Source organism: Lytechinus variegatus, chromosome 16 (assembly GCF_018143015.1).
Source record: "Lytechinus variegatus isolate NC3 chromosome 16, Lvar_3.0, whole genome shotgun sequence".
Classification (NCBI taxonomy): domain Eukaryota; kingdom Metazoa; phylum Echinodermata; class Echinoidea; order Temnopleuroida; family Toxopneustidae; genus Lytechinus; species Lytechinus variegatus.
The window spans coordinates 30,910,844-30,929,643 of NC_054755.1; positions in this window are offsets into that span (position 1 = coordinate 30,910,844).

Genomic DNA, 18,800 nt, shown 5'->3' on the forward strand with positions numbered 1-18,800 from the left:
TCTCACACACTACCATCTTCACACAAAGTTTACATACACACACACACACTAGTTCACCCTCCCACCCACCCCCACGCATATACCATCAAGCACCCACATACACACAAAATCACCCACACTCACTCAAATACAAACACACACTCACATTGTTTCATTAAAATGATGATATGCTGACCTGAATGATATCAGAGGCGAAACGTGTTTTAGTTCGAAATACTAGTTGGAAATAATAAATTTACTTTTTATATGAAATTAGATCTGCGGTCTCTTGATGTGATTTTATTCGATGTCTTGATAAACAGATTAGTCATTATATGATACGGTCTGTACAGTTCATTATTTTTATTGTACCATGTTGCTATGTACTTAAATATCACATTATTTAATTTGTTCAAGCACTGAACTGAAATTGAATCCCATAAATCTCAATTTGATAAGTGATTTCAAAATTAGAAGGGACTGGTATTAATCAAACCTACTTTTTTAGCATTTCAAATCTCCCACAGAGCTCATTTTCCCTATATACATTAGTATCTCCACCGCACATATATCTATGTTAGATGTTAAGTTAGCGGTTTGCGGAAAATATGCAGAATGCGAGAACACGCACCCACAACCTTCCCGAGGTCACCCGTCAGAACACTGATGAGAAGTGATGTCGATTAATGGAAATGATGATGAGTATTTTTGTGAGTTCTGCGCTTTCCACTTTAAGTTCTAAAAGCCTACATTATTCTGAGCAGTGCTTTCAAATAAATTCATGCCAAAGGGATCTCGGAACGTTGCAACAAATGAGCTGTGTTGATATACGTGTTACAAAACATGTAACATCGCGCAAAGATTAACTCCCGGGAATTGTTGGTGAAAACCATATTCATTTCATTTCAATTTAAAGATGTGAAAATTCTCTGTTACCGGAATTTCCAGATTTTTAGTTTTCGTCAATGCAAATCCTACCCTGTAGACAGGTAGATGGATTTCTTTATAAATCACAGCATTGGAGTTTATATTTATCTTGAAAACACAACTGAGCAAGTGATTTGATTAAATTCATTCAAGAAGAAAATCTAGTACATGCTGGAACGAAGTTCGCAGAAGATATTGAAGGAACTGTATTGGATTAATGGGAAATAGGCCTATACAACAAAGCTCTTGGTGAACATGGTGAATGATTTAGGAAATGGCTCGTCTTATATATGGAAAGGTTAGAACAAAGCTACTTGAAAGGATTCGAAGTTGCGCGCACACCAAACCCTTTCAAGGTGACAGCTCCATAGATGGGGATTTCGATTTTAATATTAATTCAGTTAAAACTTCCCTAATTGTTTATCGTTTAATATGGATCTTATCAACCACAAATTGGTTTGAGATAGACGGAGGGATGGGGGGGGGGGGCTTTTAGAGCGAGGGAGCGAAAAGAGGAGGGGGAAATTAAAGAGATGATTGCAATGTGATTCCAGTTCACTTGGAAATTATTTCTATATAGATCTTAGGATAAGATTCTTTATTTGTATATGTTTTTGTTTGATTAAGACTGATAAAATAGTCTTGTAGGAGGCCATAGGGAATATGTAAGCAATTTCGATTATTCGCAGGTACCCCTATATCTTGTTTACATTCAATTAATATTTGAACTGGATTGCTCTGACAAATCATATTTATAATGAAATATCTTGCAATCACGAAGCTTTAATTCCAGTAGTCCATTGCATTGACAGTCTAATCAAAAGTCATCTACACGTATTAACTAATAAAGACACCCCCATCCTTCTATCTTTATTCCGATACACTTGGAAAGTGTGTTCGAAGGAGAATGACGTTTCTCTCGTTGGAGTATTGTGACGTATATCACCTGAACCATATGAAGTTAATCTGAAATAAAATCAATGGCATTGAGTGCTTGCATATCCCAACTAGAAGTATCTCCTTCTCAACTGCGCCACCTGCTCCTCAGCCATCGAGCTTTTCATTCGGTTAAAGGACAAATTCGGGTTTGGTGAGGATAATTCAAGTCTTAATGCCAATCTTTCATTGATTTGTTTCGTCTATTTTTATTGAGAGCTATGTATGAGGCTTCTTTATTATATTGATCGGAGAGTATTTTCTTAAATGAAAAATGACAAAGGAGGCTACAGTCATGACAGTCGGCCTATGCAAAAATCCTGCCACTTCTTCGTCTATGATATATTTTGAAAGAAGTGGCTTGTAATGCTTTGTAGAGGATAAGATTTTATCTATTCTTTTAATGAAAAGGACCTATTATAAAAAAAAGTTTTGAAATTATTTGTTGAAAAATAGGAATTAGTGAAAGAACCGAATTAATGACTTTGAATAATCAAAGTAAAAAAGTTCGAGGCTCTTGTATGAAAACTGATAGCACTTACGTACTACTCTCATCGCTTAGAGCTGCTGAAGTCGTGTCGTTTGGTCTTCCAGGATCAAATTTCGAGTTTTCATCCGGCGTTGAAAGAGAAGAGCGGCCTCATGAATGCTTATTTTAATCTTTTCCCTTTCGAATATGTTCATAATCTTCTCTTGAATGATTTGATCGCAATTTGATATTTATTTCCTTAAAAACCTATCGGCTTGTGAATGAATATCATTCCACTTTTTTCATCTTTAAAGCTCCAGGCAGACTCTTTATCCGATTCCAAATCGACAGTATCCGTATAGTTTTATAGACTTGGCTCTAAGTGTGTCTCTAATGAGTTTCGGTGACTGGGTAGTTGTCAGGTCGACAAACGTGGAGTGTTGAGACTTTGACAGGGACAGAGTTAGACCCTGGGCCAGTGTACGACCTTAAAAGGATTCTCTGTAATGATCCATCTCTCGTTAAATAATAATTCAAGAGTTCTCTGGAGACCAGGGACCATTTGATGACGAATTTACTATAATGGTGAAAATGGTGAATAATTATGTCGTCATGGTTACTACTATGGCAACGTTTCCAACATGGCATATAGTTGCAATAATGGCTACCACAATACTAATACGAAGCAATCTGCCTCTCATTCAAGGAATGATTTTTAATCTTTTTAAAATTTATTTGTTTAGTTATTTATTTCTACTTATTTTTTATTTATTTTTATTTATTTATTATTATTATTTTTTTTGGGGAGGTGTTATCGTTAGCTACCACAATAAATTCTTTTATGTGTTAGCATTTCAATCGAACAATGATGTAGATTTTGCAACCAGGCTTAGGCCTATATTAGGCCTACATCGGGATGTTATCTTTATAGGAACGTGTTTTCCTTCATGCATTTTGCTTAGAATGCTTGTACAATTTCAAAACCGCCAAATCATTGATTCTGCATAAATTGATTGTTCGCAGATGAATAGAAGATAATTATTTTTAGCGCACTGAGTTTATATAACCGTGATTTCTTCTTTTCTTTTTTTTTACAAAACAATACTCGTAAGATAAATTACAAAAATCAAATCGTCCCATAACTTAGCAGCAACATATTTTTGAAATGAATGAATAAAGAAAACCGTGCCGACAAGGAAATCTAAAAACCAAGCACAAATCATTTATTTATTTTAGATGTCTCGGCCAATTATATTTCATCGGATCAGTGCGTTATGAGTTTTATTTTGTAGATTTGTTTCATGAACAACACACTTGATTATTTTCCGTGATATCGTGGGAGATTCATATACCATCATTGCCTGAAGCAGCAATATTCGGTAACTGTTCGTGCTGAAGTAGATATCAACGATGTATCTGCATGGTTACTGAACTTGGGGAAAAAGAGAGGTACACATTGCAAAGCATTGGATAATGAGTAGGAGACAACATAGATGACGAAATTAGAAGGACAAGAAAGAGACATTTCATGTGAAATAAAAGGGAAGAGAAAGAAAGGAGGAAAAGAGAGAGAGAGAGCGAGCGAAATAAAAATATAAAGACATAAAGAGGGGAGAGAGGTGGAGAGACTGGATAGTGTGCGGGGGATGAGGATTAAAGTACGGATGTGGCTTTAAGGCATGCGAGAGAGCATTAGACATGTTAGAGATATAAGAAGGAGTGAAAAGATTTTCGGTACGTGTGAGATAGCGGGTGGATGCGCGCGTGTAAGTGGGTGTGTGTGTGTGTGTATGAATATGGTAATTGTATTAGTACTTAAATCTATCAAGATTTAAATTAAGCCTGTAATTGACATGATAAGAATAAATGTATTTCTGCGCGTGCTAACAGGAATCGATAAGAAAGAAAGAGGGGAATTAGGGCACGGTATAAGATAGGACAATGGAGATGCGACAAGAAGAAGGGGGAGGGGGTGTGGCTGACGGCAAAACTGAACCAAAGATTTTCAAACAGAATGAAAAGGTTAGCTTGTATGAAAAAAAACGAAGAATAAAATCAACGAAAGTTTCAAAATAATCGTACACTCCATTAGATACATGTAGTTATGAGCATTTGAATGTTTAGATTACTGTTGATGTGGACACCCTTCCATTAGCAGTGGGAACGACATGTGTGATGTAACATCTCCCCTGAATACTTGAATATATATATTTTACTTAAATTGTGATTTTTAGCTAGTTCAACACTTATAGATCAGCTACTGCTTTCATGGGAGAGTTGGTCAAGTCTATCTCAGAAAAATGTTGATTTTAATCAATTAAAAAGCAGACCAGCATAATGCTGAAAATTTAATCAAATTTTGATGCAAAGTAAGAAAGTCATGACATTTTAAAATTTTGCTTAATTTCACAAAACAGTTATATTCACATCGTGGTCGATTTGCAATGAGGGGACTGATGACATCACTCACTCACTATTTATTTTGTATTTTATTATATGAAATATAAAATAGTCCAATTTCCCCCCTGTTGTCCTAGATAACAAAGTTTTATCCCTCCCTGAACATGCGGTATTATCATTATTTATGGTTCAGCCAAGCTGGTCCTTATTGTCAAAGCTGTCAAAATTGAAATATTGCATAATTCAAACAATAACAAAATAATATATTGAGTGAGAGACATCATTGACACTCATTTCCATGTCACTGAGTTGTGCAATAAATGTTTTGTGAAAGCAGCAACATTTTTATTTTTGTCGTAAATTTCTTTAATATTTTACATCCGATTTTCATTAAATTTTCAGCTTGTTATGCTTGTTTGATTTTCTTTGTTGATTGAATCACATTTTTCTGTGGGCTTGACCTTTAATAGAGGTTTCATAAAACAGGAAAAAAACATATCATGATGGACAAAGACATAGTATCCATTGACACGCTATGACAGGGTTATTAATTATGTGATGATAAATATGTTCACTTAAATGAGATAGATTAGATGGTGTTTGTACTTTCTTCAAGTTTTGCTTTGATAGCTTAACTAGACTCGCGGCTGGCTTGCATGCAAGCGTGACATTACAAACTTCACATGATATTAAGCAAACGTCTGGGCATGTACCACCAGTAACTGTAGCAGCCGTGATAGATAAGTGACATACTCGGGCTAAAGATGATCGGCCTGGGATGTCACAGGGTGTTCAATTCCATTCGATATATAGGTCATCACATATTCAATATTATGTCTGAGCTGTATTTCATGCTGTGCCCAGCTCCTATTTCGCACACTTTATTGGTGGCACGCGTTTTGTGCATGCGGAAGTATAGCGGACATCTTTCATATGGTGATAATGAGTGGTGACAGCTAGTAGTCTTGGGGTAAACCCCGACCGCTGTCAGACTGCACAATGAAGTGGTAATCTACAGTAATATGAGAAACGGTATTGAAAGAAAGGTAAGCTAGTTTTGTTTAAAAATTACAAAAAAAAGAGTGTGACGTCTTCAAGTGACCAACTACCCAGACCAACAATAAGTCGCTTTAGGGAAAGGTATCTGCAAATAGCCAAAACAGTAATTTAGACTTTATAAAGTAACAATTCAAAAAAGAATTGTGAAAAAGTAATTATCCTTCTTCAAACTGCTAAATAAAAGACAAGATTGAATACTTCTTTGACACCTTTTTGTGTGGACAGCTTGGAAGTTTCACCGAGATTGCAAAGTGTACACATCTCATGTGAACCCCGAATTTCATAACTTGTGTATTCCTTTTTTTTTCTTATTTTCAGTTCTCACTAAATTTATTCTGCATTCAATCGAGTACGTGTAAGGGTTATTGTTGGTCAAGTTTGAAAATTTATACATCATTTAAAAGCTAAGGATGTGGTGTTCTCTAGTTCAATGGCAATCTCAAATTTCATTTTTAGTGACTATGTGTTTGTTTTGGTTTGGCAGGCACCTTTGATAGCGCAAGCCGACGCTCATCTCACCCACCCCTCTATTCTCCTTTCTTTTAATGATTACATTATCATATTATAAAAATTACCACCCTTCTGAATGTGAACTAGAGTCTATTGCCCATGAACTGTACATACCACATATGCGAAAAGTATCATGTTCGGGCGTATGATTGGATCCAAGCGGCTCTGGTTGTGACACCTCTTCGAATCAATATATCTTGTCTGACAGGAGACGAATTAGTTTGTAATAATGGTTTGATATCTGTGGTAAGTGAAGTCGTTACGAGTAATCTCACGAATCTGTCATTGGTGTGTGGGTGCTTGTGTGTGGTTTGGGGGTGACACGACAATTTCTCCTGCGACAATTGCTCCGGTCTTAATATAGGGCAGAAGACATAGGATTAGAGTTAGGATTGTAAAATATAGAGCTTTTGGTTCAGAATAATGTTAAGATAAGGATGAGGGTTTATTTAGTTATGCAGATTAGATTTACGCTTGGCTTCCATCGGAGTAGTTGTCGCCGGAGCAAATATCTTGGAACCGGTGTTGAGTCTTGAAAGACATTTACGTGTTGTCTAAGATTGCCCTTTCATGCCGCCAGCGTTGTGCTCCAGTGGAATAGTCTTTTGACTTTGAAACAGAAGGTCGTGGGATCGAATCCCAGCCATGGCGTAATTTCCTTCAGAAATAAATTTATCCACATTGAGCTGCACTCAATCCAGGTGGGGTAAATGGGTACCCGGCAGGATTAATTCCTTGAAGGCACTGAGCGCTGAAAGGCAGCTCGAGCTAAAGCCGGGGTAATAATGATGATAATAAATAATGCGTCTCCGAATAGACTATTTCTATATAGATGACGTTATATAAATGCCTATCATGATTATTATCCTAAAAGCATGACCCTGGGTTGGAACCGTTTTGTGACTTCCACATACATCATTGCATGGCATAATGCATGCAGTCACACCACTCAAACCGACTCCAAACCGACCGACGATTTGTCATCGGAAATAATGTTATAGCTTTGGTTGGTCAGGTATCAGTAAAGCCAGTGTGACTGTGGCCTATAATACAGAAGCTCGTTAAAATACCTTCGTGTTTTGATTCAATGTGAGGATAGTTCATGTTAAAATGTTTTGATAAATGCAATATGTGCATTGCACCGAGTTCATAGTAATTTACATTTCGGTAGGATGAATGCAATCTAGGTAATGTAGCACGACAGCTGCTTAACCATGTTAACAGTAGACCGTAGATTGTTCCAATATGTTTTTTTTTCGATCCTGTAGCATTTTGCCGCTCTTACAGTGGACATGATGGAGGCATGATGAATATCATAGGACATTCTGATAAAGTACATTTATCGGAAAAAAATGCAAAACTTAAAGTGTAACTCTTGCATGGATCGTTGTCAATCAGATGAAACTATTGTACTCAATAAGAGGCAAGTCGTATCAACTCTGCTACATTTTTATCTTAATAAATGATTCTACTTTGATTTAAAATCATATGCTATATTCAGAATGCATTATATTGCAACTTTGGTGTATGATATTACTCTGATTGAATTACGAACTTGTTTGGGGAAAGGTGAATTTCCTAATCAAACATGACTGGGCGATTTCAATTATGCATGCTTATTTGAACTAGATGGTGTTGATCGAGTTAGTATATTCGCTTGTTAAGGGATAACAAACATTATTGAACCTCCCAGCAGTCTTAACGATACTGCGAAAGGGAATGTCGTTATTATGTATTTGTAGCTGCAGCAGTTGTGACGTCATGAGATGTACAAATTATATTCGACGGTAGACCCGTCGGTCGGAGGATCAGAGAAGGAAAATGATTAATTTTGTCCGAGTTTTTTTTTCCAACAAAGTCTTATCAAAATCGCTCGAAATTAAATAAAAAAGAAGTCTTTTATTTCGACGTTATTATTAAAAGCAGTGATATGCATTGCATGATCGAAGAATCGTGAGACGATGATATCGCTTTTACTCAGCGGTTTATTTTCTTTATATTTTTTCTGTGTTTGTTTTACTCAAATGCATCATTACAGTGAGGTGGGTAGACTAGTCCTTAAAACATAAGTTGTTTCTTCCATGCAAATGAACCTGATGAAGAGAATGTGTCATTCTGGAGTAATTGGAAATTATTAGTCTGTAAAACGCCATCATGGTATTTATTCGGGCTCAGTCATCTCAGTCATTCAGTGACAGAGCTCGTGTTATTCATCAGATCACTTATCCGAAAATAAAACAAGGGTCATAATTTTTTCGTCATGGGCACAAGGCTGGAGGGGGAGAATTATTTTCAATGCAAACAAAATCCATTTCCAGCAACAACAAGAGAGAAATCCATAGTCCTCCCCCGGAGAACGCTCTGAACCCATCCAGTGCACTCCATCTACGAGTGGATGGTCGAGAGCAGACACGAGTAGGAGAAGTAGGGTGAGTGGTGAATTGGTCTAGGGGTCGAGCAGGGGTAATAGATGTGAAGAAGAAGAACAAGAAGAAGACGAAGAACAAGAACGAGAAGAAGAAGGAGGAGGAGGAGAAGAAGGAGTTGGAGGAGAAAACGAAGAAGAATATGGTGAAGAAGAAGAAGGAGTATAGGAGGATGGGTGAGGGGGTGAATGGTCTGAGAGTCGAACAGGGGTTATAGATGTGAAGAAGAAGAAGTAGGGGGAGGAGGAGGAGGAGACGGAGGAGGAGAAGAAGAAGAAGGAGGAGGAGGAAGAGGAGGAAAAGAAGAAGGAGGAGGAGAAGAAGGAGAAGAATGAGAAGGAGGAGGAGATTGAGGAAACAAACTTAAGAAGAAGAAGGGGAACGGTAAGGAGTAAGTCAATCTAAAACGTGTGGGGATATACATGAAGATTAAGATTAAAAGGGGTATGAAATAAGTGGACCAAGAAAGCAGTGGGTAAACAGAGATGAAGATGAGGAGGTAAGGGTTAGTTGGATCTAGGAATCAAGCAGGGGTAATAGAGGAAGGTAATCCAGTGAGGAGGCGAAGAGGAGGAGGGATAAGAAGTAAGTAGATCTAGTGAGCAAGGGGTAGTCGCGAAAAAGGGGGAAGAGGAGGAGGGGTAAGTGGTAAGGGGTAATTAGTGGATATAATGAGCATGGGTTATAGAGATGAGGGTGTGGCTATAGAGAGAGAAGAGGGGAGGTGAGGGAAGCAGAGTGGAGTTTTGGCAATGGCAAGACAGGGAGGAAATGCGAGGGAGAGAAGAGAGAGAGAGATAACGTGGCATAAATGGTAAATCAATTAGATGCAACTGGTTAAACGAGGATCAACAGATATTATTGAATGATATATGAACACTAGAATTATTCGAAAACATTGCGTTAACCACATTCAGTTTTGCGAAAGGGGCATGACGATGTTTAAAAAAATGTGCAATATAAAAATCAGGCAAAATGGAAAGGGCAACTTTTAAAATATAACATATTTATTGTTCATTACATCGGTTAGGGAGATTTTAATGTGTTATCATTATTATTAGAGTACAAATAGTGTGGGCGATCTCCCGGTGCGATACAGGGATCCTCCCCCGAAGCAGCAGAGAAGTACAAAGCCTCCTCGTAACTTTGCAGTGACATTTCAATCGGGTTAAAAAAAAAGAGCCTCTAAAAATACGTCATGATTTGCTATGCGCGGAGCACAAGTGAGGATGCTCGAGATGAGGTATCGCCGCGTTCAACTCTCCTCGGGCTAGTCTCGATGTGCAAGTTCGTTCGTTTGGTCAGAAGTTCTTGGGGGTTTTGAGGGCAACATATTTTTTCTTAACCTTGTATATGATTGTGTTTGGTGCTTGTTACGACCAGAGAAGCATGGCTTTGAGAGGTACGCCGAGTCCCTCATGGGAGACTGCCACTTCATGAATTAAACACAAGGGGAACATAAGACAGTGATGGGGTATTCATAGGGCGAGAAACCACGTGTGATATTATGCATTCGCATATCCAGAGAAATGGATCAGGCAAAAGGAAATCTAGGTCCTGAGTCCGAGTAATTCAAGGAGCTGAGTTAAAACCCTGAAAAAAGGGAGAAAAGGGACTTCTTGTCGATTCGATTAAACATAAAATCTTGATGATTTGAGTTGTGACTCGTCAGGGGACGTATCCCTGCCCCCCCCCCCCCGACGAGTCACAGCTGATCCAGGGGACGCCCCCCCCCTTGAGAAGCCAAAACAGACGTATTATGCCCCCTCTTTTGAACCTGATGACATTTTTCTTGCTTGTCAAATTTTTTCTGGCAAGAAATCCTTTTTTGGGGGGGGGGTTGGAGACCTCTTTTTTTTGGCTTGTCACATTTCTTCGCGGACGAAATATCCTCCAAAACATGTTCCCCCCCCTTTTGAAAAATCCTAGGTACGCCAGTGATTGGGATTAAATTATAATTGGTCTGTTATTGTGTATTTTCCGCAGTTGGTTTTGTCAGAGTAATACTTATTTAAACCGGAACTGCAGATGCAGATCCTGGTTGGAAATCATTTCATTTTTTCGTTAACAATAAACGCAACCCTATATCACCCTTTTAGACAGAGGTGTGGCCCCAGTGGTATGGACGACCAGTCCTGCGATGAATTTCCATTTACCATGTTTACCATGTTTACCAGCATCCACTGCTGTGAAACAGCCGATGTTTGCCATGTAATATCGCGAAGCTGACATGACGAGTCAAGTTTTGCTTATAATAATAATAATAACGTTTTATTTACCCAGGGTAGCCACTTCAGTTAGGAAACTGCTCTACCAGCGGACCCTGCATAATAATGTTATTATTCCCCTTCTCCATCTAAATGCTGAGCGTCTAGCAAGAAGGCAGAAGGTCACTTTTTTATATAAGTCTTTGGTATGACTCGGCCGAGGATCGAACCCACGACCTCCCGTTCACGAGACGGACGCTCTACCACTGAGCCACCATGATATAGCACAACAAGAGCGCGAAACTATGAGTTCAAAACTTATTATGAACAGATTGTGTCTTTAAAGGGTGTAAATAGAGCATTCCTCCAAAATATTGTTTATTCCTTCATTTTGTGTTTCTTGTTAAACATTTTAAGATGATATTTCAATCCAACACGGACATGGGCGGATGGGGGGGGAGGTCCGCCTTGGGGGCATATAAGTCCCCTCCCCTATTCTTGTTTATATAGAAGGGCCTATAATATACACGAAATAAAATTTCGCAAACTAATTTATAACGGAAATTTGACATTGATCACTTCCATGACTGATTGCACGGATTAGGAAGCATAATCCGAGAATTTTCAACTTTGCAAAGAATTTCTATTGGCAATACTCCTTGACATGTATAATTTTATGGAAATAAAATAAGACGTCGTGCCCTCCGTGGAATTCTGGGTCGTATTGCAGTTAGCTATCTCTAGGATTACCTCGAATCTAAGAATAACAAAACCTCAAAATGCTCAATTCAAGAAATGGAGGGACGATACAGAAGGGGATTTGCATTTACTTCAAACATTTGGCATAAATAAATATAAAAGAAATCTTTTATACCGAAAGTGAAAATGAGAGTGGTATGTTTTCCATTTTTTATTCTTGCTCCACATCCTCCTTATTTTTTCTCCTTGTTTGAATTTATTTTCATTTCCATGTACTAATACCTCTCCTACTTTTTCCTTCTTATGTCGCTTAAAAAGGTCATTCATCATGTTGATTTATATGCCTTGCTGATAATCTATTACTTACATATTGATTTATTTACATATTTGTTGTAATTATCATGATTACAGGCCTATATGTTTTACATATCCAACCATGTTATAATTTTTCATTTAATTTTCTTGCGCAAACCTTCGTCATCTTATTTTCTGGAACGTTTTTATTAGGTTCACTGTTCGCTGTTGGCATATTATCTTGTCTTTTTTTCTGATGATGTGATGATGGTGGAAAATAAATGAAGTGAAAATGAGAGACAAATACAGCCGGTTGCTTACATAGGTTCAGGGGCTTTCCCAGGATTTTCCAAAGGGGAGGATGGCACATTTTCTTGATGAAAATGTGACAACCCCCCCAAAAAAAAAATGGTCCTTGAGTTCAAAGGGGGGGGGGGCACACATGGGTAAAAATGGCACATTTACAAAATTTTGATTATGACTCTCAAAAGGGAGGGGGGCATGAGCCGTATGTGCCCCCTCCCCTTGATCCGCCAGTGCTTAGGTTACACTTTCTACTTCTCTTCTTCGCTTACATCTCTTATCCTTATGACATTTCCATCAATTACCTCTTGCTTTCATTTTCGTCATCGAACAGGAAGGTATGAACGGTCGATTTATGTACTACATTCCCTCCATTTTCCTCTTCCCTGTTTTTCCATTCCCTTCTATTCATCCTCAACTTCTCCTTCCTCCTCTTGTTTTTTCTTTGGCTTGTCATTTTGAAGACGGGAAGGTATGAACGATATAGGCTACGGCTCTACGTTTCCATATTTTCCTTTTTCTGTTTTCCCATCTCCTCCTCTTTCATCGTCACCTTCTCCTCCTTCCTCCTCGCGATTTTGTTTTGCTGGTCATTTTGAAGAACGGGGAAGAATAATGAGAGGAATGTTTGAGTGGCAATGAGAGGAACGAATTACAGTTCAAGAGCTAGATCTTGGGCATCGGCAGACAAAATATTCATGAAGTATAGATGATGCTTGGGGGCATGAGAGCAAGAAGGAGGAATAGATTGATCTAGCATTCACCCAAGACGGACGGCCACGGGTTCTACGAAAAGCGATATGTCAAAACTCGGACGATCACCACATTCATTTATGAATTTATAATCAAATGAACCTTTTGAATTAGTTAACAAATGGATTGCAATGGTCAAGATAGAGTCGAGATGTGATTTGTTTCCATTCGAGCGTAAGATGCATCGCTCATAAATGTTCATGTCCGATAATGTCTGTATTTAGAAAGTGCACTGTTCGATTGAATTTTCTTCACATTTTAACAACATTCTGTTTTGAATAAAACATTACATGTACAGCGTTTACACAATTATAACATTGGAGTGCATTTGTTATATGACTTTTTGCTTGTTACTAAGCGCTGCCCGAGGCAATGATGACAAGGCAGCTTATCATGTGACACATCAGTTTTATACTGAAACATTCTTGAGAATTCGTTAAAAGAATAATCTTTTGAATTAATCTCAATCTCATCTTATTAGGTAATGCATTTAGGCCCTCAACAAGATTCTCTTTCAATCATTGGCAGGTTGAAATAATCTTAATTCATCATTAGAAATGAATATTAATAGCTGTTTGTAGTGTTTGTGGAGACTTCCAAAAGCAGAAATGGAGAAACAGAATATCGGAGTAGTATGTGGTTGTGGAGGGGGGGGGGGACAACCGTATTCTCCCAGTTTCCTTTCCCTATTAAAGACGCCGGTGCACTCCGAAAGACCTATCCCAATCCATTTCCCGATATAGCGATTTCCCGATATAGCATCATTTCGGAATGATCCACAATGTTCATAATGAATAGTGTTTCTCTTACACATGATAGAACATATCAGGGGCCGGTTTCATAAAGGCCTTGCAACTGTTGTAACTTTGACATTATGGAAACTACCATGGTAACCTCGATTTTTGATTGGCTGCTGAGCGCTGTTTCCATGGTAGTTGCCAAAATGGCAAAGTTGTACAACAGTTGCAGGACCTTTATGAAACGGGGCCCCAGGTCTGTGTGTGTCATTTCTGTTCCTCCATGAGTGTGGGTACATAATCCAATCCATCTTTAAAATCTCATTTGAATCCCGGATATTCTCTCGTGCTATGAATAACCTTTCAAGTTTGAAGAATATATACGCCTTCGGCAATCAATTTTCTGGATACAGGGGTTCGTGTCTGCTCGTTCACTGTGCGGAAGGTATTAACTCCTAACATGTTGGATAGATTGCTTTGTATGTGTTGACGGCTTCGGCATGTTGTAATTTAAATAAAGAGAAAGGACATGGGGCGCCAACCCAATGGAATATCGTGCGAGATAGAGAAAAAGAGGGGGGGGGGGGGGGTAAGAGAGGGTATATAGGGGGAGAGGGTGTGGGGTCCCTATACCAACTTCATATTTACTCTCGTCCTTTAAACAACCTGAAGAATTCTTCTAGTCCATTTCCATGTTTACCCCAAGATAATAAATACCTTAAGAACTGAATGAACATTAGATAAATACAAACATACATAAACGAATAAATAAATATACATGCATCTATAAATAAATGTATACCAAAATAAATTTTAAAAAATGGATAAATAAATAAATATATACAAATAGTGAATAGATAAATAACTAGATGAATAAATATATAAATGAATAAGTAATCAATCAATAAATAAAGAAGTAAAGAAGTAACTAAATAAATAAATATACACAAATAGTAACCAAATAAATAAACAAATGCTCAAGAAATAAAAATACAAATGAAAATAAGTATGCGCACCAAACATTATAAGAACACATTCAGGGGATATGCCGAATATTGATAAAACGTCGCTCAAAAAGGAATTTCGTGCATAAATCAAAGAAGATTCAAGATCTCACCCACTTGTTACCAATTAGCTGGCACCGAGTGTATTATCAAACGTGCCAAAATACAAGTCTAACATTTTGACTAAAGTTGATTTGCTTCTTTTATTTTGCCAGTTAGTGATGTTAAACAGTGATGTTGCACAGGTTGACGTTTTCATTGCCTCATCCAAGAGAACCGAGTCATTATTGTACAAATTAAAGTCATCAATTGGTTTTGGAGAACCCCCCCCCCCTATCTCCCCAGAGTATTAGATGTAAGCAGTCCTATCTCTGCTCGTGGTGGAACAATCACGTAATACATTCTTATTGTCGATGCCTGTAAAGTTGGATGGCGCCCTCCTAAAATTATAGTTTTGCGAGCTTTTTGAATTTGAGATTTACGTTATTCATTCCATAAGTATTTAGGGGTTATGGGGTTACGAAACTATATCATAATACCTACGAGCGAGGGAGCGAAGCAGCCGAGCTGGTTAAAACAGAAATATTTATTTGAATTGAAATTGAAGGATATGATGCACATATTGTTTATGAGTTAATCCAAAGATTTCCATAGGCTTTAAATCGTGTGTTTTTTTTAAGGGGGGGGGGTGACCCTTGTCACGAACGCTTATAGTTTAAACATATATTTGCTAATCTTTTTTTATTTTAAAAGCAATCTTACCATTCCTAATGGGCGATGTTTTTCCCAAAACAATCACGAGTTCTGCTCGTTACTGCAGTCAAAATATCCAATAATAGCATCACACATATCATAGGTCAATCCTAAATAGCTGAAGAGTTCTCAAACAATCTAAAACATATTTAAGGTAGGAAGGAAAATTACCCCAGAACATCTTGATTGTTCTGTGATGCAAAATCATTTGTAGATCATGTAGATATAATGCTTTATACAATCATGTACAAAATTTAACCAGTTAATCATATAAACGACTCATAATATAATACAAGTGGTTGATTACAAGAGCAGGTGCCGTCCTTCCCGACTTGTTCCCTCAGATCGAATTATCAAAAATTAACCTAATTCCATTTTATTTTACCTTCAGGCATCCCCGACTATTCAGTTTAATTGAGTTAGATACGGAATATTGACGGAGCGGATGATATGTTGTCTACAACATGTAGATCCCCTTCACCTGCATTGAATAAAGGCGTGCGGTTGACTGAGCAACTGAAGATTTGACGAGAAAAAAGAATTAGGTGAAAATATGAAAGTGAGAACTTGAAGAAAAATTATTGAGCAACATATAATACCCCCCCCCACAAAAAAATCTCTGATTGTGATTAACAACCCGACTTGTTTAATTTTGTTCTTCTCACAAATCTAATCGATATTAAATACTCTATATATTAGATAACCCTGTTCTATTTATGCCCCAACTGGATTTATTTTCTCTTAATGGCATAAATAGGGGATTTCTCCAACATCCCCCCCCCAACAAAAAAAGGGCCGGTCAAACACGGGAAAAAAAAGAAAAAAACCTATATGAAGTATGACAAAATGGAATAGTATGTCAAACTCAATAGTTTTAAAAAATGCTTCTTACGTTTGGTTCGCTCGTTCGGTCAACAGCAACTTTTAAGGTAGCTTGTCACATATAGGCCATATTGTGGCACCAGTAATTTGGAGGCCATTGGATGTAATGATATTCAGTCATGTTTTTATTTTTATTGTCAGGATTTACGGAAGTTTTAGGTATTGTTGAATGTGTCGAAACTCAGAAGCAAGAGTTAAATCATCTCTTTAAGATTCGGAAAGACAAATGAATGTGATTCTCATAATTCGTTTCATGGATGGAAGCGTTCGTTCGACATCTAATATCCCAGAGGTATCGGAGGAACACGACATGGAAATTAGTTGACGGGACTGAAGGCGAGATGGGCAGACACTTGAAAGCGCTTGTCGTTCCTTTTGAGTGATGATAGATCTGTACGGAGAGATCGATCGAAATGATTAATGGGGAAACATTCGGGGGAACGATCGGGAGAGGAGAATGCATTTCGGAGGGCTCAAGCCCAAGTTTTTATTTCATCGCAATGCGCTTTCTCCCGTGATAGCAATTTGATTAATAATTGGCGGGAGCTGGGATTATCAAAAGTCGTCTGACAGACGGATGCTCCGGTGAAGGCTGGCCTTGATGTTGGAAGAAAAGAAGTAAATGCACGAGACAATTTAAGAGAGGATAAAGTAATTTGGTGCAGTCACACCAATGGATCCGATTCTACCGATCAAAGCTATTCGTATTGTTTCGAATATTAACAGTGTCGCCGGTCTGTTAGTTCCTTCCATGTGACAGAACATTACTGGGCGTGATGTGCGAAAAGTGGGGACAAAAAAGGGTGGAGTTAAGGAGGAGAAACGAGGAGAACGAAGGATGTAGGTTTCACGGGCCTAATTACAACTGGCAGGCAAAAGATATTCATTCGAGCCAACCCATTCTCAATTTTTAAATTTGATATTGCTGCGTTGACAAAAATGAATGAATATGACTGACGATCTAACACTGATTCTAGGGAGGGTACCTACTGAACTTTCTTTTCCCACATTGGAAAGATATATCACCACTATGGAACTTTTTTTTACTGGCGGAAGAATTAGGGCCATTTTACTCTCTGAAGTGACAAATTTGATCCCGTCAGGTGTAGTCCTCATTAATGCCGATTAATTTCTTATAATTAGCCGGTCGAGGTACCCTTTTCTGGTCATATATGGAATGTCAGACCTGTATCCTATCCACTAGTAGTTAACATTCAACCCTCGATCTCCTTATTTTTTATGAATTTGTTTAAAGTGCCACTTTAACACACAATATAGGAAATGAATCAGGCCTGTGAAACCTGTGGGAAAGAAAGTGGGAAGTAGACATGGTAGAGAAAGAGAGTAATATATCCAGGAAGGGTACGTCAATGGAAAGATCATATGCTGTAAAAACTGTGGTGTTAAAACTGACACCAATCGGTGTTAATAGAGGACCACACCCTGAGGTGGTAAAATCACACCCTAAAGATTGAACATAACACCAAAGAGTGTAAATGTAACAACCGAATGTGTTGTAATAACACCTATAGGTCTAAAACTAACACCACCAATTTAACACCGGTGTAAAATATCTGGTGTGGTCCTCTATGTACACCGATTAACACCACAGTTTTTGCTGTGTAATAAAAACAGAATATTTTTAGAATGCAGAACGAATTGCAGCATTGGCATCAAGAGCTAAAAATGATACTCTATTTTTGGGAAGTAAATCCCTTTAACATGCATTTTGAACATTGAAGGGCTCGGGTGTGGTTTCGGTTCTAGACTTTTCCCAATACTTGAATGCAACAGTCTTAATTTGCCTATATATCCTAAAGTACTTGTAACACTGATCCATCGATAACACAACGTATACGGCAATATCAGTCTTTGCCACAATGAGTCGAATTAGCCGATATACATTCACAAGAGGTCAAGTGCAAAAAAAAACTGCACAATTTTATAATAACAGGAACTCTTATAAGTGATACTTAGCCATTTTTTAGATATATGGAATAAAAGAAAATGAGTAAAAGGCGGCTTTCAATAAAAAGTAAATCTGCGTTATTGCAAGACACCGTAATATGTGACGTCAGAGTGTGGAAGCAACCTTGACCTGGGACGTCGTAAGGTTCGGTCTTTATCTGGAGCAAACATACTTGTTACAAAGGTCAAAAATACAGTCGGTGATCGCGTACACAGTCCAGACATATAACAGGTAGCTAGACACCATCGCTTTCGATCTACACAAACAATAATCATTCAGCAATAACGACCACTGGCGAACATTATGAGGGGGGGAGGGGGGGGGGGCGGTGCTTGGAACCCAGAGTCACCGGAACCCCCCCCCTCCCCCGCCCATGGGCGGCGGGGCAGAGGGTTATCTTTTGTATTTGGGGGAGGGTACAACAATAGATGACCCCACATGGATAAAGAATAATCCTCGGCTCTGCCACCAATGCCCCCCCCCCCCGAAGAAA